The sequence below is a fragment of the Myxine glutinosa genome, chromosome 8 (assembly GCF_964187855.1).
Source record: "Myxine glutinosa chromosome 8, kmMyxGlut1.1, whole genome shotgun sequence".
Lineage (NCBI taxonomy): Eukaryota > Metazoa > Chordata > Myxini > Myxiniformes > Myxinidae > Myxine > Myxine glutinosa.
The window spans coordinates 135,002,335-135,028,332 of NC_136268.1; the positions used below are offsets into that span (position 1 = coordinate 135,002,335).

General features: G+C 44.0%; 1 protein-coding gene and 1 long non-coding RNA gene across 2 annotated transcripts in view; both read left to right on the forward strand.

The window, feature by feature from the left end:
- The window catches only part of LOC137433197 (uncharacterized), a 726,873-nt gene that overhangs the window by 365,168 nt on the left and 335,707 nt on the right, over positions 1–25,998 (forward strand). The gene's annotated exons all lie outside the window — the stretch shown is intronic.
- On the forward strand, positions 2,027–2,492 carry LOC144893170 (uncharacterized). Its single transcript, XR_013624228.1, has 3 exons — positions 2,027–2,182; positions 2,268–2,298; positions 2,330–2,492. It is a non-coding gene; the product is annotated as an uncharacterized LOC144893170 (long non-coding RNA).

Genomic DNA, 25,998 nt, shown 5'->3' on the forward strand with positions numbered 1-25,998 from the left:
ACGGCCGCATCGTTTAAGGTACAAACTCCAAACTCAGGATAGAAATACAACCTTGTCTGTGGGGGTAACATAGGCTATGTGATTGTGTGGCTGTGGTGCCACACGTGTGTGTTTGAGGGGGGAGGGGGGGAGCATAAGTTCTCCATCCATATGTGTACCGCGTAGCACCACCTCGTGGTGGTGGCTCTGGGTATTACAATTCCCATTTTTACCTGGGCAATGCTGAGGTTAAGGAAATGTTTTCAGAGGTAAATTTATCCTCCTCCCCTCCCCATACCTCCCCCTCAACTATATATATATATATATATATATATATATATATATATATATATATATATCCATCCAAATATATGTGCAGTTCTCCAGCTTTCAATGAGCGCAAGTAATGACGTCACTGCCATGTACATACGCTCTGCCTGTCAAGCTCTCAAGAGAACCCTCTGACAGAGCAGAATCTGCAGTACTCACTGCGTTGCCCTGATGAGCCCCAAAAGGGCGAAACCAGGTCGGTAACTGTGAGTTTTACATACACTTATGACAGTATCTGAACTAAGATCAAAATTCTGCTCTGTCAGAGGGTTCTCTTGAGAGCTTGACAGGCAGAGCGTATGTACATGGCAGTGACGTCATTACTTGCGCTCATTGAAAGCTGGAGAACTGCACATATATTTGGATTGGTTTGCTCCCGGCTGCATCCAGGGGATTCCATATGAGTGGATACCAGAGGTAATGTGCCATGTGGCAGATGGCACTTATCGCTCCCATTAAGGTACAGCATAGCTGGATGGGATACCTTAATGGTGGTTCACCACTGATGGTATGAAATAGCATAGTGACTGATATATATATATATATATATATATATATATATATATATATATATATACTGTATATACTGTATATACTGTATATATATATATATATATACTGTATATACTGTATATATATATATATGTGTGTGTGTGTGTGTGTGTGTGTGTGTGTGTGCGCATCGTCTGTGTTGTGTTGTGTCGTCACTGAACTACTTTCTCAAAACTTTTGTGAAATCGTACCAAACTTCTGGAATGCACATATCTCTCCCGTCGGTATGTCCTAAGGGTATTTTTTTTGAAAACATTTCCAATTTTTTTTTTTTTTTTTGGAATTTATTTTTTCAACTCAATTGTTTATAAAATGTGATATCACGTATATTACAAATACATTTGTGCAAAATAATTGTTTGAATTATGATTGGTTTAAACCATGACAAAACGGCAACTCGGGTACAGTCATTTATCTATATATCTACACATCTGGGCAGTGTCTGTGTTGTCACTTAACGACTCCCTCAAACTTTTGTTTCAGTGGTTGTGAAGTGTTTTTAATAACATTGTGGTGGTTTTGAATCACGTGGTGGTGAGGTATTTTGAATTATGTGGTGGTGAGGTGTTTTTAAATGACGTGGTGGTGAGGTGTTTTAATATCACATGGTGGTGAGGTGTTTTTAAATCACATGGCGGTGAGGTGTTTTGAATTAGTTGGTGATGAGGTGTTTTGAATTATGTGGTGGTGAGGTGTTTTGAATTACTTGGTGGTGAGGTGTTTTTAAATGACGTGGTGGTGAGGTGCTTTTAATTTCGTGGCTGTGAGGTGTTTTTATTACGTGTTTTATGGCTGTGAGGTGTTTTTATTACGTGTTTTATGGCTGTGAGGTGTTTTTATTACGTGTTTTATGGCTGTGAGGTGTTTTTATTACGTGTTTTATGGCTGTGAGGTGTTTTTTATTTTGTGGTGGTGAGGTGTTTTTATTACGTGTTTTATGGCTGTGAGGTGTTTTTATTTTCGTGGTGGTGAGGTGTTTTTATTACGTGTTTTATGGCTGTGAGGTGTTTTTATTACGTGTTTTATGGCTGTGAGGTGTTTTTATTACGTGTTTTATGGCTGTGAGGTGTTTTTTATTTTGTGGTGGTGAGGTGTTTTTATTACGTGTTTTATGGCTGTGAGGTGTTTTTATTTTCGTGGTGGTGAGGTGTTTTTATTACGTGTTTTATGGCTGTGAGGTGTTTTTATTACGTGTTTTATGGCTGTGAGGTGTTTTTATTACGTGTTTTATGGCTGTGAGGTGTTTTTTATTTTGTGGTGGTGAGGTGTTTTTATTACGTGTTTTATGGCTGTGAGGTGTTTTTATTTTCGTGGTGGTGAGGTGTTTTTATTACGTGTTTTATGGCTGTGAGGTGTTTTTATTACGTGTTTTATGGCTGAGGTGTTTTTAATTTTGTTGTGGTGAGATGTTTTTATTACGTGTTTTATGGCTGTGAGGTGTTTTTATTACGTGCTTGATGGCTGTGAGGTGTTTTTATTACGTGCTTGATGGCTGTGAGGTGTTTTCAATTTCGTGGTGGTGAGGTGTTTTTAATTTCGTGGTGGTGAGGTGTTTTTATTATGTGTTTTATGGTGGTGAGGTGTTTTGAATTACTTGGTGGTGAGGTATTTTGAATTACGTGGTGGTGAGGTGTTTTGAATTACGTGGTGGTGCGGTGTTTTGAATTACTTGGTGGTGAGATGTTTTGAATTACGTCGTGGTGAGGTGTAATCGTCCCAAACTTCCAGTCTGCACCTACCCCTCCCCTATGTATGTGCTAAGGGGTTCTTTCTTGACAAAAAAACATTCAACCTAAATCTTCAACCTAAATTGCCTATAAAAATGTAATATCACAAACTCAACAAATACATTTGTGCCAAGTATTGTTTGTATTATGATTGGTGAAAATCATGACAACACAGAAACTCAGGTACAGTCTTTAGCCTCAGCTAAAATAAGCCCGCTCCTCAGTATCGACGCTTGGTGAGGTGAGCGCAGCGAGCCGACCCAAGCTAGTGGGGGGTAACATATATACTAGTGAGTATATATATACTAGTGTGTATGTTCAGCTAGTGTGTATATATATACACACTAGCTGAAAGCACCCGGCGTTGCCCGGGTTCTTTTTGAATGAATTTACTACTATAATTCAGCTTTTACTCGCGGCCATAGAAGGTTGACTACGATAATTCAGCTCAGCTTTTAATTGCGAAATGGGCCCAGCCCGGCCGATGCGGCCTCGACCAGCCTCGCCACCTAGCCTATAACCTTCCCAGGGCCTGTCCCGACATTTTTGGTTCTTTTTGAATGAATTTACTACTATCATTAAGTTTTTATCTGCGGCCGTAGAAGATTGACTCCTATAATTCAGCTAGCTTTAATTGTGAAATGGGCCCAGCCCAGCCGAAGCAGCCTCAACCGGCCTTGCCACCTAGCCTAAAACCTTCCCGGGGCCCGTCCCGACATTTTTTGTATTGGAGGTTTCCTCCTATCTTTCACCGTTAAGGGCATTAGCTTGCGTAGACAAACAAACAACAACTTTCTTTTATAATATAGAGAGAAGAGATATATATATATATATATATCTGGTGAGGTATACATACATACATATATATACATAATATATATATATATATATATCTGGTATACATACATACATACATACAGTCATCACCCAATATATATATTGGGAGGTGGCTGGACATCTTATGTAGGGTATGGCACGGACCCTCCGTAGATTGAATACAACACAAATCCACAAGAAAATATATCAAGGTAAAATTATAAACCTATTATATTGTAACTAATGTTTGACCTCAAAAAAGGAAAATGTGTTCTTTTGGTATTTGACCGTGCAATGTATATCTGTGCACCGTTCTCTATACAGTACTTCGGTTCTGCCGATGTATTTTCTCAGCCTGGATTCCCATCCTCAATGTGTCGGCGCTCCAGCAAAGGATTCTCAAATGAGGGTACTGGAATTTTGAATTTTGCAAGATGCCGGCATTAGCTCGTCTACTCTGTTTGAAGGATACCGTGGGATTAACGGCCCCCAATTAATGCTAACAGACGAGGCATCGTGTTTGACGTCCATCTGAGGGATGGCACATACATTGATGAGTCACTCTGCATGCAAAACACCAGGATGACAGTTTAGAGCTGGGGTGACATTTAAAGGCAGCCAAGACAGCTCGATGCATGTGTGCATACCTCGAGGCTGTTTTGCCAGCCCTCTGGATTGAAAAACTATGACATAACAGATATTGTATATTGATATACATTGTCTTCTAATGAGGTATTTGTATGTGACACTTATATGACAACAGCAATGTTTGTCCATGAGCAGTTTTTCTCTAATTCCTGTAACATAATAGGTTGGCGAGGTCAAATCATTTGGGATTCGAACAATGCGGCCTGAGAGGTCTGCCTGTGCCAAGTGTTGGAGTTCATGCCTCATTGTAACCACTTGTTCAGAGCCATTTATATGGGTGCCACATTGGCAGCCTGCCAAAATATGAGCACATAGTATGGCAATTACTCATGATGTCCACGTGCTGGTGAAACCGTCGTTTTCCCATGATGTGCTGCAAGAGTGGAAAACTTAATTGAACCTTGCAAATTCTGCATTGGCTGGTGACATCACATGGACACATGTGTGGCCCTGTAGGGCAGGCCGTTGTTGTCTTGTGTTAGTTACTGTTTATATCAGCTCTTTTGTGTAATTGTTTGTCTCCATTGTCTTCTGCCAGTGCAAATTTGCAAATAAACTCATGGCATATGAACCATGAAACAATACATATTTTAATCAAAATGTGAGAATTTTTATCTCAGTTACTCATGCCTGGTGCTTATGTGGCAAGTGATCCGAACCACACATTTCTAGAAATATGAGGAACAGTCTAATCGTGATGTCATAAACACATTGCCATGAAATTAACCATCATTTTTGTGTTCATTGTAAAAGACTTCGTTATTCTTTATCTTCCCACTCCAGTAACCAAGATTTGCCATTAGCCCTCGAATGGTTAAAACTGCCAAAATCAAGACGCTCTATTCACCTTCACTCCTTCATTCCCCTTTTCTCCCACCTCTGGAACAAACTCCCTCACTCTCTTCAATCCCACTCCTCCCTCCAGGTCTTTAAAACAGCTGTTCACCACCATCTCTTATCTTCCCCCATCCAAAACCTTGATCTTTTCTACCGCCGTTAATTCACCCCAGATCCGCTTTTTTGAAATACCGACTTCTTTCCTGGAAGTCCTAGCAGTGGCCACGTGTTTTTTTTTTTGCCTCTCCTACCCTCCACTCCCCTTCCCATGCCTCCTCCCCCCAAGCCTTCTCCCTCCCACAGATCTCCTGATGTCCCTGCTCTCCATCTTGTTCTCTTGCTCCCTTTATCATAAGTTTTATGTTTTATGTGTCGGTTTGTCTTTTTTGTGATCAATGTTAGCTCTTCCATGAGCCTCGATCTTCTATACAAAAAAAAAAAAAATTCCGGCTGCTTCCATCTTGTTCTTGGTCTATCCAGAACCCTCGTTCATTCTGCTTTGATGTACTCTTTTCACTTCTTTCATCATCCATTCTTTCAATATGTCCAAACCATTTCAGTCGAGGTTTGCAAAGTAATGTTTTTTATGAATAACTTCAAAGTCTTTTAAAAATGAGAACAATAATCATTTGCATTTTGTATAGAGAGTAGACCTAGGTAATGACGTACTCTTGATCGTGCAAGGATAGAAAAAAAATGGAGGGAGAAAGGAGGGCCAAAAATTCTGTCGTTTGGCTCAAGAGTGGACAGATAGCCTCAGATTTCAAGAAAATCTATTTGTTTGCAACAAACCTTTTAAGAACCTTGAAATGTGTAACAGCCTTTTACTAATAGATACAGAACTGTTGTGTATAATTAGGAACAGTTATTTGGTGGATGGGAGTAGAGCTCAAAAAGTGCTTTTTGTGTTATTCAAAATTGTTACCTTTTTGATTGGGGTTGGATAGGAGAGGGAGAACTGTCTGTGGCATCCCCTTGCCTCTGGAAAAGGTGTCAGCCCACACACAGCAAGGTACTGTGTATATATATATATATATATATATATATATATATATATAGTTACGGAACCGGAGAGGGCTTCCCTCGTTGCCCTGCGGAGATTAACCCGCCGTTCCTTCTACTAACCACTCTCCGTTCCTGGTCGTCCCAACGCTCCCTCCCGCCCGCAGCGCCGCCAGGGTATTCGGGCCAGAAAGTCGGAATGGCCTTCCCGGGACCTGAGTGCAACGCTCGGTCGTGAGACAGGGAAGAGACGGCCGTTCGAGCTACGGTTTTAGGTTACCGAGCGGGTTTAGTAACCCGTAGTTCGAACCATGAACAAACTACACCCGATTCTAACGTTGGCCAAATCGCGCTATGCTAAATCAATGATGGAAAGGACACGACGACTGGGAAAGATGAAACGACGCAAGGGGGTACAGTTCTCAAGACCTCCGGAGGAGGGTGTAATTACAGTGGTGGAGAAAAGGGGTAGATTACAAGGCAGGTAAAGACACAGAAGAGATGGGCACTTAAATACAGGCTTATTTATTCCCAGACAGACCACGGACAAACGGACAAGGTAGACTCACACAGGGGTTGATGGCAGGAATGGACAGGTATGTCGATGGCACAAGGTGCACCTTGGCTCGGGGACAGGATAAAGCACGGTCCAGAGATGCAGGGAGGTCTCACAGCGCTCGGAGGGTACGTCTTGCTTGCTCCAAGCTCAGTGCGCATCTGACGTCACCTCTCTCTCTACTGCGCATGCTCAACGGGGAGTGACACGCCCTCGACTGGTTGGTTCCGCCCCAACTGGGGCCGGTCCGCCGCTTCCATTGGGTGCGGGGGTTACCGGGCTCCGCCCTTGACGAGGAGCCGACAGGGAGCCATGTCCTGCCCCTGTTTGGTAACCCCGTCGAGCACATGTCCGATGGCGGCTCGTTGGGAAGGCCTGGTGTCCTCCCACCACTCCTACCAAGCCGGAGTGAGGACGCGCACTCCCTGCGCTCGTTGTTGTTGTTGTTGTTGTTGAAGAGAACTGTGAGGAAGAGCTGCAGGGAGGTATTGGGAGGTCCTAAACTTCCTAACGGTGCCATACAATCACATTCTGGTGCAACGAAGGATCAGAATTAATGGAAACGAATCCTTAACTGACATAGACTAAGAATAACTAGCAAGATGTCCTATAGTTGTCTACATGAGATGCGGTGGACCTGGATGCGACATTTAATGGGGGAAATAGGGGGAGGTCGGGTCTACAGAGTGTTGTTTACAGAAAATGGGACTAGGGATTGGGGAGAGTTGGGAAGTATTGAGGAAATAGGGGAATATTTACAAGCGGATATGGATGGATGCAAATCCCATATCCGCAACAATATATATATATATATATATATATATATATATATATATATATATATATATATACACACACACATACACACACACACATACACATACATACATACATACAGTCACGTGAAAAAGTAAGTACACCCCAAGTAAAGTTTTGACTTTTTTAACATATTTCAACATACAGCTATTTGATCTTCATTTCAACAATATTGAAAGATAAAGGTGATATAACATAACAAATATCATGAGACATTTACATTTTGTAGTCCATTGTATAATTTAAATAAACATAAATGCAAATTTCGCATGTGGAAAAAGTAAGTACACCCTTGGCTCTAATAATAATAATAATAATAATTCATTTATTTTGTATAGCGCTTTTCCAGAAGCCCAAAGGCGCTTTGACAGAATGGAAAACATAATGCATAACAATACATGAAAACAACAATTGCAAAAAGACAAGAATCAATAGGGAAATATTTAAAGCAAAAGGAGGGAGAAGGAGAAGAGATAGTCAGGGGTTAAATGCTGTGGGTTGAATGTTGAATGCAGTGTTGAACAGGTGGGTCTTTAGTGATGTTTTGAATGTGGTGAGTGAGGAGGATTCTCTGATGGTGTGAGGTAGTGAGTTCCAGAGGGTGGGAGCAGCGATGGAGAAGGCCCTGTCCTGTCCCCCCAGGATCTGAATTTGGTCCGGATGGAGGGGGTCAGGAGGTTGGTACCAGCAGAGCGGAGGTTGCGGGTGGGAGTGTGTCTGGAGAGGAGGTCAGCCAGGTAGGATGGGGCCAGGTTATGGAGGGCTTTGTATGTCAAGAGGAGGATTTTGTACTGGATTCTCTGGGGGATGGGGAGCCAGTGAAGCTTGTAAAGGACGGGGGTGATGTGGTCACGGGTCCGGGAATGGGTGAGTAGACGGGCAGCGGAGTTCTGAATGTATTGGAGTTTATTGGTGATTTTTGAGGGTGAACCATAGAGGAGGCTATTGCAGTAGTCCAGACGGGAGGTGATGAAGGCGTGGATGAGGGTTTCTGCAGCCGTGGAGGAGAGGGATGAGCGGAGACGGGCAATGTTTTTCAGGTGAAAGAAGGCTGATTTTGTGATCTGTTTAGTGTATTTGTGGAAGGAAAGGGTTTGGTCAAAGATGACGCCAAGATTCCGGATGTGAGGGGAGGTGGATACTGGGATACCGTCGATGTTGAGGGCAAAGTTATGGGTGGATTTTGTGAGCGTTTTTGGGCCAATGATGATTATTTCAGATTTATCACAGTTAAGCTTGAGGAAGTTGATTTGAAGCCAGGATTTTATTTCAGTGATGCAGTTTGTCAGGATAGAGTGGGTGTCGGTGGAGACGGACTTGGTGGAGATGAAAAGCTGGATGTCATCGGCGAAGCAGTGGAATTGGAGACCATGACGGCGGATTAAGTGACCGAGCGGGGACAGGTAAAGGATGAAGAGGAGGGGGCCAAGAACTGAACCTTGGGGGACACCTTGGGGGAGGGGAGCAGTGGGGGATTTGCAGTTATTGATGGAGATGAACTGGCATCTGTCAGAGAGGTATGATTTAATCCAAGAGAGGGCAGTGCCGGTAACGTTAAAGGTGGATTCAAGTCGGGTGAGGAGGATAGTGTGATCGATGGTGTCAAAGGCAGCGCTGAGGTCGAGGAGGACGAGAATGTTGAGGTTGCCAGCGTCAGAGGAGAGGAGAAGGTCATTGGTGATTTTGAGGAGAGCAGTTTCAGTACTGTGGTTGGACCGGAATCTGGATTGGAATGTTTCATACAGGTTATTGGCAGAGAGATGATGTTTGAGTTGAGTGGCTACAGCGCGTTCCAAAACTTTTGACAGAAAGGGTAGGTTGGAGATGGGTCTGAAGTTGTTTAGGGTGTCAGGGTTTAGACCAGGTTTTTTTAGAATGGGGGTAACAGCAGCAATTTTGAGGGAAGGTGGGACGATGCCTGTAGACAGGGAGTAGTTTATTGTTGCAATGATAAGTGGAGAGAGAGCAGGGAGGGAGGCCTTGACAAAGCTGGAGGGGATGGGGTCAAGAGTGCAGGTGGCAGTTTTCATTCCTATGAGGAGTTCAGAGAGGTCAGTAGGGGAGATTGGGGAGAACCGAGACAGGGGATGGCAGGACAAGGGGGGGGGGGGGCAGGTGGTTGGAGGGGGAGCGGGTGCGGCGGTCGTCAAGCTGTTGTAGATGTTGTCAATTTTGCGTTGGAAGAAAGAGAGGAAGGAGATGCAGTTGTCTACTGTGAATGACTGGGTGGTGGTGTTCAGGGGGCGGAGGAGTTTGTTTATTGTCGAGAAGAGTGCTTTTGGGTTTCCGGAGCCAGAGTGGATAATTTGAGAGTAGTAGGCAGAGCGGGCGCAGGAGAGGGCATCTTTGTAGTGTTGTAGGTGGTCCTTGTAGGCTTGGGAGTGAACTGTGAGACCCGTTTTATTGCGGAGTCTTTCAAGTTGGCGAGCACGAGTTTTCATCAGGTGGAGTTCAGGGGTAAACCAGGGAGCAGAATGGGTGAAAGAAACTGTTTTGGTTTTTACAGGCACAAGCTGGTCAAGGCAGGAGGAGAGAGTGTGGTTGTAGTAGTCATTGAGGTCGGAAGGGGTGTGGAGGTCAATGAAGGGAGAAGTGGACATTTTTTCAGAGAGGGTGGATGAGAATGAGGTAGGTGAAAGAGCATTTAGCTTACGGAAGTTGATTGTGCGATAATGCCTTGGTGTTGGGGCGGGGATGTTGATGGTCAGAGTGATGGCTAAGTGGTCAGAGAGGGTGAGGTCGGAGCCATAGAGATGGAGAGATGGAGCAAATTTAATCCAGTGGAGCAGACAAGGTCCAAAATGTGACCACGGATATGGGTAGGAAAGTCGACATGTTGAGTGAGGTTAAAGCAGGTGAGTAAATCAGTGAAGTCAGTGGTTATTGTGGAGTCAGTGGAGTCCATGTGGATATTGAAATCACCAAGGAGGAGGATTGAGGGGGAGAGGGAACATAGCTGGGTCAGAAAGTAGGAGAAGTCAGACAGGAATGATGGGTGTGGTTTGGGAGGGCGGTAGACGACAGCCATGACTGACTGCGTGCGACCAGAGAGTTTTAAAGCCAGGTGTTCAAATGATGGAGCAGATGAGATGGAGATGAGGTTGGTCTTGATGTCTTGACGGTGGATAACGGCAATTCCACCACCTCGGCCCTCCGAGCGTGGTTTATTGACGTAGGAATATCCATTGGGTGTGGTGAGGTTAAGTGTGTAGTAGTCCAGAGGTTGTTGCCAGGTTTCGGTGAGACAGAGAAAGTCCAGTTTGTTATCCAGGATGTATTCGTTCAGGATGAGGCATTTGTTGTTGAGGGACCGGGTGTTGAACAGGGTGAGCTTGATGTTGTTTTGAACAGCAGGGATGAATTCAGGTGATTTAGCCAGGGTTCGTAGGCAGGACGTGCGATCGTGTGCGTTGCTGTGACCAGGTGCGCTGGGACGATGAGTGAGAGTGTGCTGAGCCGACCAGAGGACGGGGATGGAGTGACCTGATTGCAAATAAACAAACTTACGACCGGAGCCACGGTGAATGTACCTGGGTCGTCGGAGGAGTCCATTTGATTTGATGGCAGAGATGCATGATGGGGTGGAGCGGGTATTGAGCAGAAGAAGCCTTGCGGCGGAGTACCTCAGAGCCATGCCAGGCAGGAGCGAAGGGACGAGTACGAGGCCAAGGTCAAGGAGGCAAAGCGGCAAACGCAGCGGCAAACGACTGCAGCCGCGAATCAAGACCACAGCGGCAAACAGCCACCGCCGCAAACAACGGGAGCGGGCCTGAGGAAACAGTGGAGGAGCCGGGCAGGCGAAGCCAGGAGCAGAGCCGGGACCGAGCAGAGGGCAGACCCAACGGTCAAAAATCCGCCACGACCACCAGAAAAGCAAACTATGTACAATGGCCCAGTCGGAGAAGCGGCGAACAAGTAACGCCAGCGTCCTCTCCAGACCGGACCGGAAGCGGAAGTGATAGGTGGTATAGGTGGTATTGCCCCCTTTGGCAGAAACAACCTCAAGTAGATGTTTCTTATAACTGTCTACCAGTCTCTGACATCGACTGGGAGAAATTTTTGCACGTTCCTCCATGCAGAATTATTTCAGCTGTGCGATGTTTGAGGGGTTTCTGGCATGCACAGCTCGTTTCAAATCCCCCCACAACATCTCGATGGGATTTAGATCCAGGCTTTGACTTGGCCATTCCAGAACCGTCCATTTCTTTCTTTTCAGCCATTCCTTGGTGGATTTACTGGTATGTTTAGGGTCATTGTCATGTTGCAAGGTCCACCTTCGGTTGAGCTTCAAATTTCCGACAGATGGCCTCACATTATCCTCAAGCACCCTCTGGTACAATGAAGAATTCATAGTGGATTATGTGATGGTGAGCTGCCCAGGCCCTGGTGCAGCAAAGCTGCCCCCAAACCATAATATTTCCACCACCATGCTTTACAGTTGGTATCAGGTTCTTGTGGTCAAATTCTGTCTTTGGTTTTCGCCAAACATGTCTTCTGGTACTGTGGTCAAATAGCTCTACCTTTGACTCATCTGTCCAGAGCACATTGTTCCAGAAGTGCTGGTCTTTGCCTAGGTGTTCATTGGCAAACTCTAGTCTTGCCATGATGTTCTTTCTGGACAGCAAAGGTTTCCTCCTGGCACACCTCCCATGTAGATCAAATTTGTGCAGCCTCTTTCTAATGGTAGACTCGTGCACTTTGACATCAACAGTGGCAAGAGCTACCTGTAGGTCCCGTGATGAGATTATGGGGGTTCTTAGAGACTTCTTTCAGCTTCTTGCAGTGTGCTCTCGGGCTGAACTTGCTGGGGCGGCTTGGCCTGAACAAGTTGGAAGTTGTTTGGAATCTTCCCCACTTGTAGATGATCTTCCGGACAGTCGAATGATTGATTTCAAATTGTTTGGAGATCTTTTAAAATCCCTTCCCAGCCTTGTAGGCATCTACAACCTTCTTTCTGAAGGCCTCAGAGAGCTCTTTTGATCTAGGCATGGTGATGCCGCACACTTCAACAACAAAGAGCAAACCAAACTACATATCTGAGGTTTAAATAAGACAGGTTCCTCCAAGATCCTCTCTAACGATGTTCTGATCATTTGCACCTGAGCTGGTGCACCTGATTCTAATTTTAGGTATTTGAAGTAGTGATAAATGTAGGGGTGTACTTACTTTTTCCACATGCGAAATTTGCATTTATGTTTATTTAAATGATACAATGGACTACAAAATATAAATGTTTCATGATATTTGTCGTATTATATCACCTTTATCTATCAATATTTTTTAAATGAAGATCCAATAGCTGCATGTTGAAATATGTTGAAAAAGTCAAAACTTTACATGGGGTATACTTACTTTTTCACGTGACTGTATCTATATATATATATATAATTATATATATATATATATATATAGATATATATATATATAGATATAGATATATAGATATATAGATATATATATATATATATATATATATATATATATATATATATATATATATATATATATATATATAGATATATAGATATATAGATATATAGATATATAGATATATAGATATATAGATATATATATATATATAGATATATATATAGATATATATATATATAGATATATAGATATATATATATATATAGATATATATATATATATATATATATATATATATATATATATATATATATATATATATATATATATATATATATATATATATATATACATATATACATATATACATATATACATATATATATATATTATATATATATATATATATATATATACATACACACACACACACACACACACACATATACATATACATACAGTATATGTAATAGTAACAGCAGTAAAGAATATACATGGGAATATTTGCTCTTTATAAATGGCACAACATATCACGCAAAAAAGCTGTTAACATGTTGTATGCAGCAATGACTCAGCTCTCAGCTTACAGTCTCAAAGTACAAGGTTTCTTCATCAGATTTTACATGTTATGTCGAAGCACAATCTACATTTCTTTATACAGCTCGAATATTTGTGGGTTTTTTGTATTATTTGTTGTGTATACCTTGTACATATTGTGTAGTGGCAGAGGTCAGGCTCTGACTGTCAAACATGATGCTTATGTCGTGTGTATATATAATTATGTTTATTTACACAAAATATACTTTTTGTTTGCTCCCATCTACTGTGACTGCACTGTACTTACTTGGTAATTCACAACTATTGTCCTGAGCCGTGTACGTGTTCCAAGCGATAACGTTCTGTGATTTAGAGCAGTCAGCCGTGCCAAACAGCTGCCATAGAAAAGCTAATTTGTTCACTTTCATGTTAACAATATTCAGATTGTTTACGACATCCTTTCATTTCCATTATTTGAGTAAGATACAGACACGTTTCAATATGTCGTCCATTCTAACGTACAGGTCGTGGACAAATAAATGGAAACACCTGGGTAAATTAGGGACACCAAGCAACACCTTACACACAGGTGTTTCCCATGTGTTAATTAAGCAAATAACATCCCAGCATGCTTAAGGTCATGTATAAAAGTGCTGCACAGGCCTAGTTGCTTATAATTATGGCTAGCATGGCTGCGAGAGGAGACCCCCTGAAAGCTCCCATCCGCAGAGCACGTGTGGTCACCCAATGGTTTGATGAGCATGACACTGATGTTATCCATGTCATGGCCTTCTCAGTCACCAGATCTGAACCCAATTGAGCATTTATGGGATATTCTTGATTGACGTCTGACACAGCATTTTCCACCTCCATCAAAAGGTGTGAATTGATTGACCTCCTCGTGGAAGAATGGTGCCGCATCTTTGCCGCAGAATTCCAGATGCTGGTTGACTCTATGCCATGGTGCATACAGGCCTTACTAGCCTTAAGTTGTGTCCCAACACCCTATTTGAGTGACTTTACATTGGTGTTTCCATTTTTTTTTTGTCCACTACCTGTACATGTACAATACCTACCAGTAACCTTGCGAATAAGAAAGAAAAACGTTTTTTATTATTCTAAACTCTAAAAAAAGAGTTTTTACATTCATGAAATGAAGGACAAAACATGAGTATTACTTTGACTTGGATTGCAAGGACATTGGTTAACAAAGAACAAATCAACACTGTGGTATTTTTCATTTAAATCTTGGATCTTGGCAAAATGAGCTGCATGTTCAGATGGGAATACCAAACAGGTTATTTTTTTTTTTTTTTTTTTTTTTTTTTTGTATACAATATCGAGGCTCGTGAAAGAGCGAACATTAATCACACAGAAAGACAAACCGACACATAAAACATATAACATAGGGAGCGGTAGACAAGATGGGGAGAGAGGGGGAAGGACACAAATACAACATTTGAGAGCAGGGACCGAGAGACATGGAGACATCGAGAGATCTGAGAGAGGGCGAGGGCTTTGGGGGGGGGGGGGCGTGGGAAGGGGGCAGTGGGAGAGGTATAAAACATATGGACACTGCCAGGACTTCCAGGAAAGAAGTTGGAATTTCAAACAAGGTGGATCTGGGGTGAATTAGCGGGGGTAGAAAAGATCAAGGTTTTGGATGGGGGAAGATAAGAGATGGTGGTGAACAGCTGTTTTAAAGACCTGGAGGGAGGAGTGGGATTGAAGGGAGTGAGGGAGTTTGTTCCAGAGGCGGGAGAAAAGAGGAATGAAAGAGTGAAGGTGAGCGGAGAGCCGAGATTTCGGCAGTTTAACCATCAGAGGGTGGCTGGCAGATCTTGTGCGACCTGTAGGAATATTTGGGGGACAGAGCACAGAGAGAGCTGGGGGTGCAAGGCCGGAGAGGAGTCGGTAGAAGACAGAAAGACCACCTACCTGCCTGCGGTGAGTGAGTGAAAGGCCCTCAGAGATAGCTTCATCGCGGGAGATTCCAATAATTCTGAAAGCTTTGGTTTCAACAGCGTGAAGCCGAGCTAGGTGTGAGGCAGGAGCACCGGCCCATAGGGGAGAACAGTATTCCATTGAGCTGCGGATGAAAGCCTTGTATGTGGTGAGGAGCTCAGGTGTGCCGAGGAAGGACTTCGCACGACGGAGGATGCCCAGTCGGCGACTGGCTTTGGAGGCCAGCTTGGAAATGTGGTTTTCCCAAGAAAGATCATGGCAGATAGTGAGACCCAAAATCTTGAGCGACAGAACTTCTTGGAGAGGATTGTTGAGAAAGTAGATGGGAGGGTTGTCCAGTCGATCTTTTCGGAGAGACATAGTAAGAGTGTGAGATTTGTCAGGATTGAAAGACATGTTCCACTTGTTTGACCAGTCTGTGATTTTGTCCAGGTCTTCAGAGAGTGAGGAGGCAGCAGACTGCCGATCTGAGGGAAGAGGAATGGAGCGGCAGAGAGTGGAGTCATCAGCAAAGAGATAGAGAGGATTTTCGAGAGAGTCAGAGAGATCATTGATGAAGACCAGAAAAAGCACGGGGCCCAGAACACTGCCTTGGGGAACTCCAGCCTGAACAGGAAGAGGAGATGAGAGAAACCCATTCAGGGCCACACGTTGACGACGACTAGAGAGGAAGTCCGCCAGCCATGCGTGGAGATTTCCATGGATACCAAAGGAGGAGAGTTTGGTGAGCAGAGCGGGGTGCCAGACCGTGTCGAAGGCACGTGATATGTCGAGGGAGACAGCTCTAATTTCCTGTTTGGCATTGAGGACCTCCATCCATTGTTGAGACAGCAGAAGCAGCATGTCCAGAGTAGAGTGACCTGGTCTGAAACCAAATTGATGATCAGAGATCAAGCCATTGGAGAAGAGGAAAGATTTCATATCAGAAGCAATGATGGATTCCATGACTTTGCTGATAATTGGGAGAAGGCTGATTGGTCTGTAGTTGCTAGGATCTGTTTTTGCACCTTTTTTGTGCAAAGCGGTGATGTTGGCTGATTTCCAAGCAGATGGCAGTTGACCTTGAGCAAAAGAGAGGGTGAAGAGAACAGAGAGAGGGTGAGATAGAGCAGCAGAGCAGGATTTCAGGACCCGTGGGCTGATGCCGTCGGGTCCAGTTGCAGAATCAGAGTCGAGGGTTGACAGAAACTTTTCCACCTTGTCAGGAGGAAAGGACACGGAGTCCAGGAGCAGCAGGGTACGACTGGGTATGGTGGGTACAGAGAGGGATGGGTTTGGGACACAAGATTTAGAGGCAAACACAGAGTTGAGGCATTCAGCTTTTTCACGTGCGGAGTCAGCTGTGTAGCCGTTTGAGGTAAGGGAGGGGATGGAGGGGGAACAAACACCAGAAACGGATTTGACCAGACGCCACCAGGATTTGGAAGAGGGAGACAGATAAGAGAGTTCGGTCTTGAGAACGGAGAGATATTGTTTCCTGGCTCTCCTGAGGGTGGACACACACTTGTTTCGGGCTTTGTGAAAGGAAATGAGATTTCCTTCCGTTGGATTTGCTTTCCAGGAGACGAAGGCAAGTTGTTTCTGGGCAACAGCCTCACCACAAGATTCCGTGTACCATGGACGGGAGGAAGGGTATGACAACTGAAGACGAGATGGGATAAATCTGTGCATGAGAGAGAGCAATTTACTTTGGAAGAATTCCCAGGATGAGTTGATGTCAGAGGTGGTAGAGATGGGAGACCAGTCCAGATGATTGATGGCTGCTTGAAGACCGTGCCAGTTGGCCTGAGTGAAATGCCAGACTCGTCGACGCTGAGCAGGCTCCCTGAGGATGGTCAGAGAGATGTCCACTTTAACAAGGACATGATCAGATGATCCGATCGGAGCAGAAGAAGAGCAGCAGACATTTTCAGGGAAGTTAGTCATAACCAAGTCCAGAAGAGAAGATGTTCCGTTGACTGAGATCCGGGTCGGGAAATTGACAGATTGTGTCAGTCCCAGTGAGTCGCAGAAGTCCTTTGCTGAGGAGCCATGGCTGGTGAGAGAGGTACCCACACCCAGCCAACTGGCATGATGACAGTTGAAATCACCACATATGAGGAAGAGAGAGTTGGGATGAGTAGATAGAAGTTGGTCCATATCATCAGACAGCGAGATGTAGATGGAGTCATCACTGTTTGGTGGACGGTACAACACACATATGAACAAGAGGTGGGAGCGAAGGGGAAGCCGTAGCCAGAGGTATTCCTGGGGGTGAGGTGGAGAGAGTGCAGTGCAGGGCGAGTGAGGAAGAGAGTTTTTGATAAAGATAGCAACCCCGCCTCCAGGACGAGGCTCAGGTCTATCATACCGGAGGAGGGAGTAGCCCGGGAGAGATACTATGGAATCAGAGACATCATAAAGGAGGAAAGTTTCTGTTAAGCAGATCACGTCTGGTTTGACAGAAGCAACCTGTATGGAGAGATCAGTTAAGTTTGAACGAAGGCCCCGGATGTTTGAGGTCCATACCGTTAATGAAGAGGAAGGGGGAGCATCAGATACAGAACAGGGGGGAGGAGGGGTAGGGTAAGATGTGGAAGAGGTGGAAGAGGTAGGGAGAGCTGTTGAAGGTGTGTCAGAGATTTCAGAATAGCTCGGCGAAAGGGAAGGATGGGGCGGACAAAAGGTTTGATGGTGATTGGGTGAGCCACAATGAGGTGTTATTTGAGGAGGGGGAAGAGCGAGGCAGAAGGTTGGGGGAGATGGAGGTGAGAGTTTGAAGGGGGAAGAAGCGGGGAGGACGCTTTGAGGAGGGGGAGTGAGCGGGGGGAAATTGAGAAGCAATGAGGGTGGGGAGATTTGAAGGGGAGGGGTGAGGGGGGAGTTTGGGAGGGAAGGGACAAGGGGAGGGATTTGAAAGGGATGGGATATGGGGGAGATTTGGAGGGGAGGGGTGAGGCAGGAGTCTAGGAGGGGAGGGGCGAGGGGGCGTCTTGGCGGGGAGGGGTGAGGGAGTAGTTTAGGAGGGAGGGGGCAAGGGGGGAGATTTGAAAGGGATGGGTGATGGGGAAGATTTGGAGGGGAAGGGTGATGGGGAAGATTTGGAGGGGAGGGGTTATGGGGAAGATTTGGAGGGGAGGGGTGAGATTGGATTTTTGAAAGTGTACGATTTATGGGAAACGAACATTTATTGCAAAATGAGTTTCTTGTGACCTTCGAGTTAAAAATACGTTTAAGGACGCTGGATGGAGGATGGAGTGCAGGAGAGTTTAGGGAATGTAGAACAAAGGCACTATAGGAGATGGATTTTTTTTTGGGATGAATTGATTTGGTGAGCAAGTCGAAAGCAGCCTTTTAAAGAAGAAGAAGAAAAAGGTGTTATAAAATATGACGGAATACATAACTTGAGGGGAAAGTGTAAACATTGAAGGTTAATGAGTGAAAACTATCTGGGGAAATGGGGGAGAAACACGTGGTCGAAGAACGAACGAACGAATAAGAATGAATAAACGAATGAGAACAGAGAAGGAAATGTTTTTTTTTTTTTGTTTTTTTTTTTGTTTTTTTTTTTGAGTTGAGATTTACACAAGGAAGTAGGCTATGGGTGAAAAGACTGGGAATACAGAGAACGAAAGTTATTGGATCACAAACGACGGACCACTGAGAGAAAAACAAAGCCTCAAGGTTGTACAGTGCACACTGTACAAGGCCTTGCTCGCGACACGGCAAACAGACGATCAATTTATGAAAGATAAACACCGAGAAACAACCAAAGTTGCACACAATAACTTCACACACCGAAAGATAAATACAGTTTCGACAAAATACAATTGTGAACAGACTTAACTTCGAAAAACGTGGAGACCGTGTGGAGCTTCGAAAATCCCTGCCGCCGTCTCCAAGATCTCGCGAGATCGACTTAACTGCTTTAGATGGTGCTTGCCAGACAAGGTTATTATACCCTCGCCAGAGGAGAGGGTATTGCAGTTGAGTCCGTTTGTCTGTCTGTCTGTCTGTTTGTCCGCACAGAATAAATATGATTTTCTCTGAAACCGTTGGTCCGATCGACACGAAAGTTTCACCATAGGTGCAACTCTACCTGTATAATTTTTTTAAAATGATAATTATGACATCATGTGTGACGTGGTTCGGCCGCCATCTTGGAAAAACCGAAAAACTTTGCACCTCTATATCTCCGAAAGCCCTGAATAGAAAAAATTGAGAAATGGCTCATTGTAAAGAACTCTCCATGGGGAATAAAATATGTTAATTATGATGTCATAGGTGCCTCCATTATGATGTCATAATTCGACTAGTACAAAACTTAATCCGATCAAGATGAAATTTCTTGAGCGTCATTTCGGCATAAATTGGTGGAGAATTTTTTTTAATTATGACGTCATCTGTCACGTGGTTCGTCCGCCATCTTGGAAAAACTGAAAACATTTGCACCTCTATATCTCCGAAAGCGCTGCATAGAAAAAAAATGAGACATGGCTCATTGTAAAGAATTCTCCATGTGGAATAACATATCTTAATGATGATGTAATAGGTGCCTCCATTATGACGTCATAATTTCACAAGCACAAAACTTCATCCGATCAAGATGAAATTTCTTGAGCGTCATGTCGGCATAAATTGGCGGAGAAAAAAATAATAATTATGACGTCATCTGTCACGTGGTTCGTCCGCCATCTTGGAAAAACAAAACATTTGCACCTCTATATCTCCAAAAGCGCTGCATCGAAATAAAAATGAGACATGGCTCATTGTAAAGAATTCTCCATGTGGAATAACATCTCTTAATGATAATGTAATAGGTGCCTCTATTATAACGTCATAATTTCACAAGCACAAAATTTCATCCGATGAAGATGAAATTTCTTGAGCATAATCTGGGAATATATTAGTTTAGAGAAAAAAAAAAAGATGATGTCATCGGTCAAGTGTTTTGGCCGCCATATTTGTTTTAACACAAAAGCCTTAAAACCACTGAAAATACATCCTGGTGAGGGTTTGAAATCTCTGATTGCTCTTTTTCTTGTTTTGTATTGTAACAGACATGTACTACTTGGCTGTTAAAATTCAGAAACAGACATTGCACGCTCATTTATTAATCTGTTGATTGATTGATTTACCCATTAATTCATACACTAATTAATTCACTTTTATTTAATTCACTTTTTTTTGATAAGTTGCTGATTTGTGTCGTGCTAAAAGTTAGATAACGACCTTTTGCAAATGGATTGTAAATCTCTCATCTATTGACTCCTGCTGTATAAACAAGCTGTATGTTTGTTGGCATTTATGTGTTTGAACGTGACTCATTAGAGCACTACATTCAATTTACCAATTTGAAAATGGAACCCATAAACCACATAATTTGAGAGCATTCTTCGTGCATGCACGGTGAATTAGGAACAATTTATTGTCATTTTATGTATTGGTTCTGGGGTATTTTGCCCAGGAGAGTTTAACAAGGCTTTTTATGAGGTATAAATTTACCAAAAACGAAGTGATTAAAAGTAATGATTTAAATTATGCCGAATTTGCTTTTGTCATTCGTCTTTTGTGATTGTGACTATTCGTGAACAAACGTGGAAGAAAATTCAGAGGTTCCATTTGCAGGATTGTTGATTGAACAGTGACGGTACAGCCAAGCATTGTTCCTGGACATAATATGGGTTTTGCCAATGGGTGGAGGCAATGATTTAGTGATTCACATGTACGATTCACATATTCTCTTTAAATATATTTATTTTTTTTGTTTTTTATTTTAAAAGTCACATCCAAACAAAAATGTAAGTATATCTACCCTGCTAATATAATCATATACAAAAGAGCGCAGTTCTGGTCTCAGGTGACGTTTCACCCACTTACTACCGACCTCCCTCAGGCCAATAGACCCGAGGCCGAAGCACATGTCCGCTTTTATTCCCGAGGCAAACTTTTCTGGTCACGTGCCGGTGCGAGTGGACAAATGAGGAGTGTTTTTCGGTCATCGTATCTCTATTCTTGAAGAGATTGATTTATAAAATGTGTCGTGATGTCCGAATGTCTGTCCGTCCGGAAACGCTCGGGGTTTGATTTTTCGATTTCGGATCATGGGGACTTCTGCGGGGTTGGGGGGGCGTTATTCCCCAAACTTTGGATCACTACTCATCAGTTATTTACCAACCGATTGCTCTGAAACCTGAAACAGCCTTTCAACATGATGGCCCGCACAATTTTTATTTTTTATTTTTTTTGTATACAGAATCGAGGCTCATGAAAGAGCTAACATTTATTTCACAAACAAATCAGACAAACAAAATATATAAAAAGAGGGAGCGGAAGACAAGATGGGGAGAGAAGGGGAAGCACACAAACACAACATTTGAGAGCATGGAGATGTGTGGGAGGGAGAGCGCTTGGGGGGAGGAGGCGTGGGAAGGGGGGTGGGGGGGGGGGAGAAGTATAAAACACAAGGACACCAAGGACTTCCAGGACAGAAGTTGGTATTTCAAAAAAGTGGATTTGGGGTGAAATTAGCGGGGGAAGAAAAGATCAAGGTTTTGAATGGGGGAAGATAAGAGATGGTGGTGAACAGCTGTTTTAAAGACCTGGAGTGTGGAACAAACTCCCTCACTCTCTTCAATCCCACTCCAGAGGCAGGAGAAAAGAGGAATGAAGGAGTGAAGGTGAGCAGAGAGTCTTGATTTTGGCAGTTTAACCATAAGAGGGTTGCAGGCAGATCTTGTGCGACCTGTAGGAATATTTGGGGGACAGAGCCCAGAGAGAGCTGGGGGGGCAAAGCCAGAGAGGAGTCGGTAGAAGAGGGAAAGACCACCAACCTGCCTGCGGTGAGTGAGTGAAAGGCCCTTGGAGTTAGCTTCATCGCGGGAGATTTTTTTTTTTTTTTTTTTTTTTTTTTTTTTTTGTATACAAGGTCGAGGCTCGTGAAAGAGCGAACATTAATCACACAGAAAGACAAACCGACACATAAAACATATAACATAGGGAGCGGTAGACAAGATGGGGAGAGAGGGGGAAGGACACAAACACAACATTTGAGAGCAGGGACCGAGAGACATGGAGACATCGAGAGATCTGAGAGAGGGCGAGGGCTTTGGGGGGGGGCGTGGGAAGGGGGCGGTGGGAGAGGTATAAAACATATGGACACTGCCAGGACTTCCAGGAAAGAAGTTGGAATTTCAAACAAGGTGGATCTGGGGTGAATTAGCGGGGGTAGAAAAGATCAAGGTTTTGGATGGGGGAAGATAAGAGATGGTGGTGAACAGCTGTTTTAAAGACCTGGAGGGAGGAGTGGGATTGAAGGGAGTGAGGGAGTTTGTTCCAGAGGCGGGAGAAAAGAGGAATGAAAGAGTGAAGGTGAGCAGAGAGCCGAGATTTCGGCAGTTTAACCATCAGAGGGTTGCTGGCAGATCTTGTGCGACCTGTAGGAATATTTGGGGGACAGAGCACAGAGAGAGCTGGGGGTGCAAGGCCGGAGAGGAGTCGGTAGAAGACAGAAAGACCACCTACCTGCCTGCGGTGAGTGAGTGAAAGGCCCTCAGAGATAGCTTCATCGCGGGAGATTCCAATAATTCTGAAAGCTTTGGTTTCAACAGCGTGAAGCCGAGCTAGGTGTGAGGCAGGAGCACCGGCCCATAGGGGAGAACAGTATTCCATTGAGCTGCGGATGAAAGCCTTGTATGTGGTGAGGAGCTCAGGTGTGCCGAGGAAGGACTTCGCACGACGGAGGATGCCCAGTCGGCGACTGGCTTTGGAGGCCAGCTTGGAAATGTGGTTTTCCCAAGAAAGATCATGGCAGATAGTGAGACCCAAAATCTTGAGCGACAGAACTTCTTGGAGAGGATTGTTGAGAAAGTAGATGGGAGGGTTGTCCAGTCGATCTTTTCGGAGAGACATAGTAAGAGTGTGAGATTTGTCAGGATTGAAAGACATGTTCCACTTGTTTGACCAGTCTGTGATTTTGTCCAGGTCTTCAGAGAGTGAGGAGGCAGCAGACTGCCGATCTGAGGGAAGAGGAATGGAGCGGCAGAGAGTGGAGTCATCAGCAAAGAGATAGAGAGGATTTTCGAGAGAGTCAGAGAGATCATTGATGAAGACCAGAAAAAGCACGGGGCCCAGAACACTGCCTTGGGGAACTCCAGCCTGAACAGGAAGAGGAGATGAGAGAAACCCATTCAAGGCCACACGTTGACGACGACTAGAGAGGAAGTCCGCCAGCCATGCGTGGAGATTTCCATGGATACCAAAGGAGGAGAGTTTGGTGAGCAGAGCGGGGTGCCAGACCGTGTCGAAAGCACGTGATATGTCGAGGGAGACAGCTCTAATTTCCTGTTTGGCATTGAGGACCATACGAAGGCACGTGATATGAGATTCCAATGATTCTGAACGCTTTGGTTTCAACAGTGTGAAGACGAGCTAGGTGTGAGGCAGGAGCACCAGCCCAGACGGGAGAGCAGTATTCCATTGAGCTGCGGATGAAAGCCTTGTATGTGGTGAGGAGCTCAGGTGTGCCACGGAAGGACTTCGCACGACGGAGGATGCCCAGTCGGCGACTGGCTTTGGAGGCCAGATTTGAAATGTGGTTTTCCCAGGAAGGATCATGGCAGATAGTGAGACCCAAAAGCTTGAGTGACAGAACTTCTTGGAGAGGATTATTCAGAAAGTGGATGGGAGGGTTGTCCAGTCGGTCTTTTCGGAGAGACATCGTAAGAGTGTGAGATTTGTCAGGATTGAAAGACATGTTCCACTTGTTTTGCCCAGTCTGTGATTTTGTCCAGGTCTGCAGAGAGTGAGGAGGCTGCAGACTGCCAATCTGAGGGATGAGGAATGGAGCGACAGAGAGTAGAGTCATCAGCAAGGAGATAGAGAGGATTTTCAAGAGAGTCAGAGAGATCATTGATGAAGACCAGAAAAAGCACAGGGCCCAGAACACTACCATGGGGAACTCCAGCCTGAACAGGAAGAGGAGATGAGAGAAACCCATTCAGGGCCACACGTTGACTATGACTAGAGAGGAAATCCACCAGCCATGCGTGGAGATTTCCATGGATACCAAAGGAGGAGAGTTTGGTGAGCAGAGCGGGGTGCCAGACCGTATCGAAGGCACGTGATATGTCAAGGGAGACAGCTCTAATTTCCTGTTTGGCATTGAGGACCTCCATCTATTGTTGAGAAAGCAGAAGCAGCATGTCCAGAGTAGAGTGACCAGGTCTGAAACCAAATTGATGATCAGAGATCAAGCCATTGGAGAAGTGGAAAGATTTAATATCCGAAGCAATGATGGATTCCATGACTTTGCTGATAATTGGGAGAAGGCTGATTGGTCTGTCGGTGCTAGGATCTGTTTTTTCACCTTTTTGGTGCAAAGCGGTGATGTTGGCTGATTTCCAAGCAGATGGCAGATGACCTTGAGCAAAATAGAGGGTGAAGAGAACAGAGGGAGGGAGTGAAAGAGCGGAAGAACAGGATTTTAGGACCCGTGGGCTGATGCCGTCAGGTCCAGTTGCAGAATCAGAGTCCAGGGTTGACAGAAACTTTTCCACGTTGTCAGGAGGAAAGGGACACAGAGTCCAGGAGCAGCTGGGTACGACTGGGTACGGTGGGTACAGAGAGGGATGGGTTTGGGACACAATATTTAGAGGCAAACACAGAGTTGAGGCATTCAGCAATCTTTAAGGCTTCAAATTTTTTATTCCCGATCACGGGAGCTCCGGGGGGAGGTGGGTGGAGGAGCTAAGGGAAGTGCGTGAGTTACCCCCTGAAACGTCAGATCCACACTGATGTCTTGTTTACTGGCCGATTGCTCTGAAACCCAATACAGCCCTTCTCTTTGATGGTCCGCAGGATCTCTCAGTCTCAGATTTTCCATTTTGGATCAGGGAGCTCCCAGGGAGGAGGAAGGGGTGGGGGGGGGGGGGGGGGGGTTAAGTCCCCCAAATCATCAGAGGTCTGAACTACAACCTCGAGAGATAACTCTCAGCCCACCCAGGTGCCTATTTTTTATTATGCTCTGATTTTTTTATTTACTCGAAATCTTGTGTCACATGTTTGGGGTGAATATATGTGTGTTCATTCTTGTTTTTGTGTTTTTGGGAGATCAATATGGCTGATGCTTTGTGTCCGGGTTAGCCATGGTGCCGAATGTGTTGCGTGATTGGTGGAGGTTCTGTTGCGTATTGGGCGTTGGGTAATATTTTTCTGAATATAAATGGCATTTTAAAATAAATAATAATTTGAATAATTTTAAAAATAATTATTATTTAAAAAAATAATTATAATAATATATTTTAAATAATACTTCTGGTAAATATTTTTTAAATCTACAGATTTTAATGGATGCAAGTGTACGGATTCATATCACCTGCTGGCCTGTATTGACAAATGGTATTTAAATTTTACCTTATACATTATAATATATATTCTATGAATTTTGCATGGAAGTCTGGTCACAAAATCTCTCTGATCCTCTCGCTTCTGAATATAAATCGCTTTTTAAAGAACTTCATTGAAATTTGTTTGCAGTGCTACTCAACTACATTAGAACCACACGCTTAAAAATAATAAATAATTCGAGCTTCTTCTTATGCACTTTCAACAGGAAATAACATCTCCTATGTTTTTATCAGAAGTCATTTTCCTCCAATGGGAGGAACCAGATAAAAACCAGATAAAAATCTGCACTCGAAAGTATATTTAGAATTAGACCTGACCCTATATGTATTCATGCTGAGATCATTTTTTTTATTTCCTTCAGCAAATAGGTTGACTGAGCAACGACAATAAACACAAAAATAGCTCACATCGGTTGCACACATTGACAAAGGTGAAATGTCAAGTTCAGTAAAAATTCTGTTCTTGCAATAACTTGTG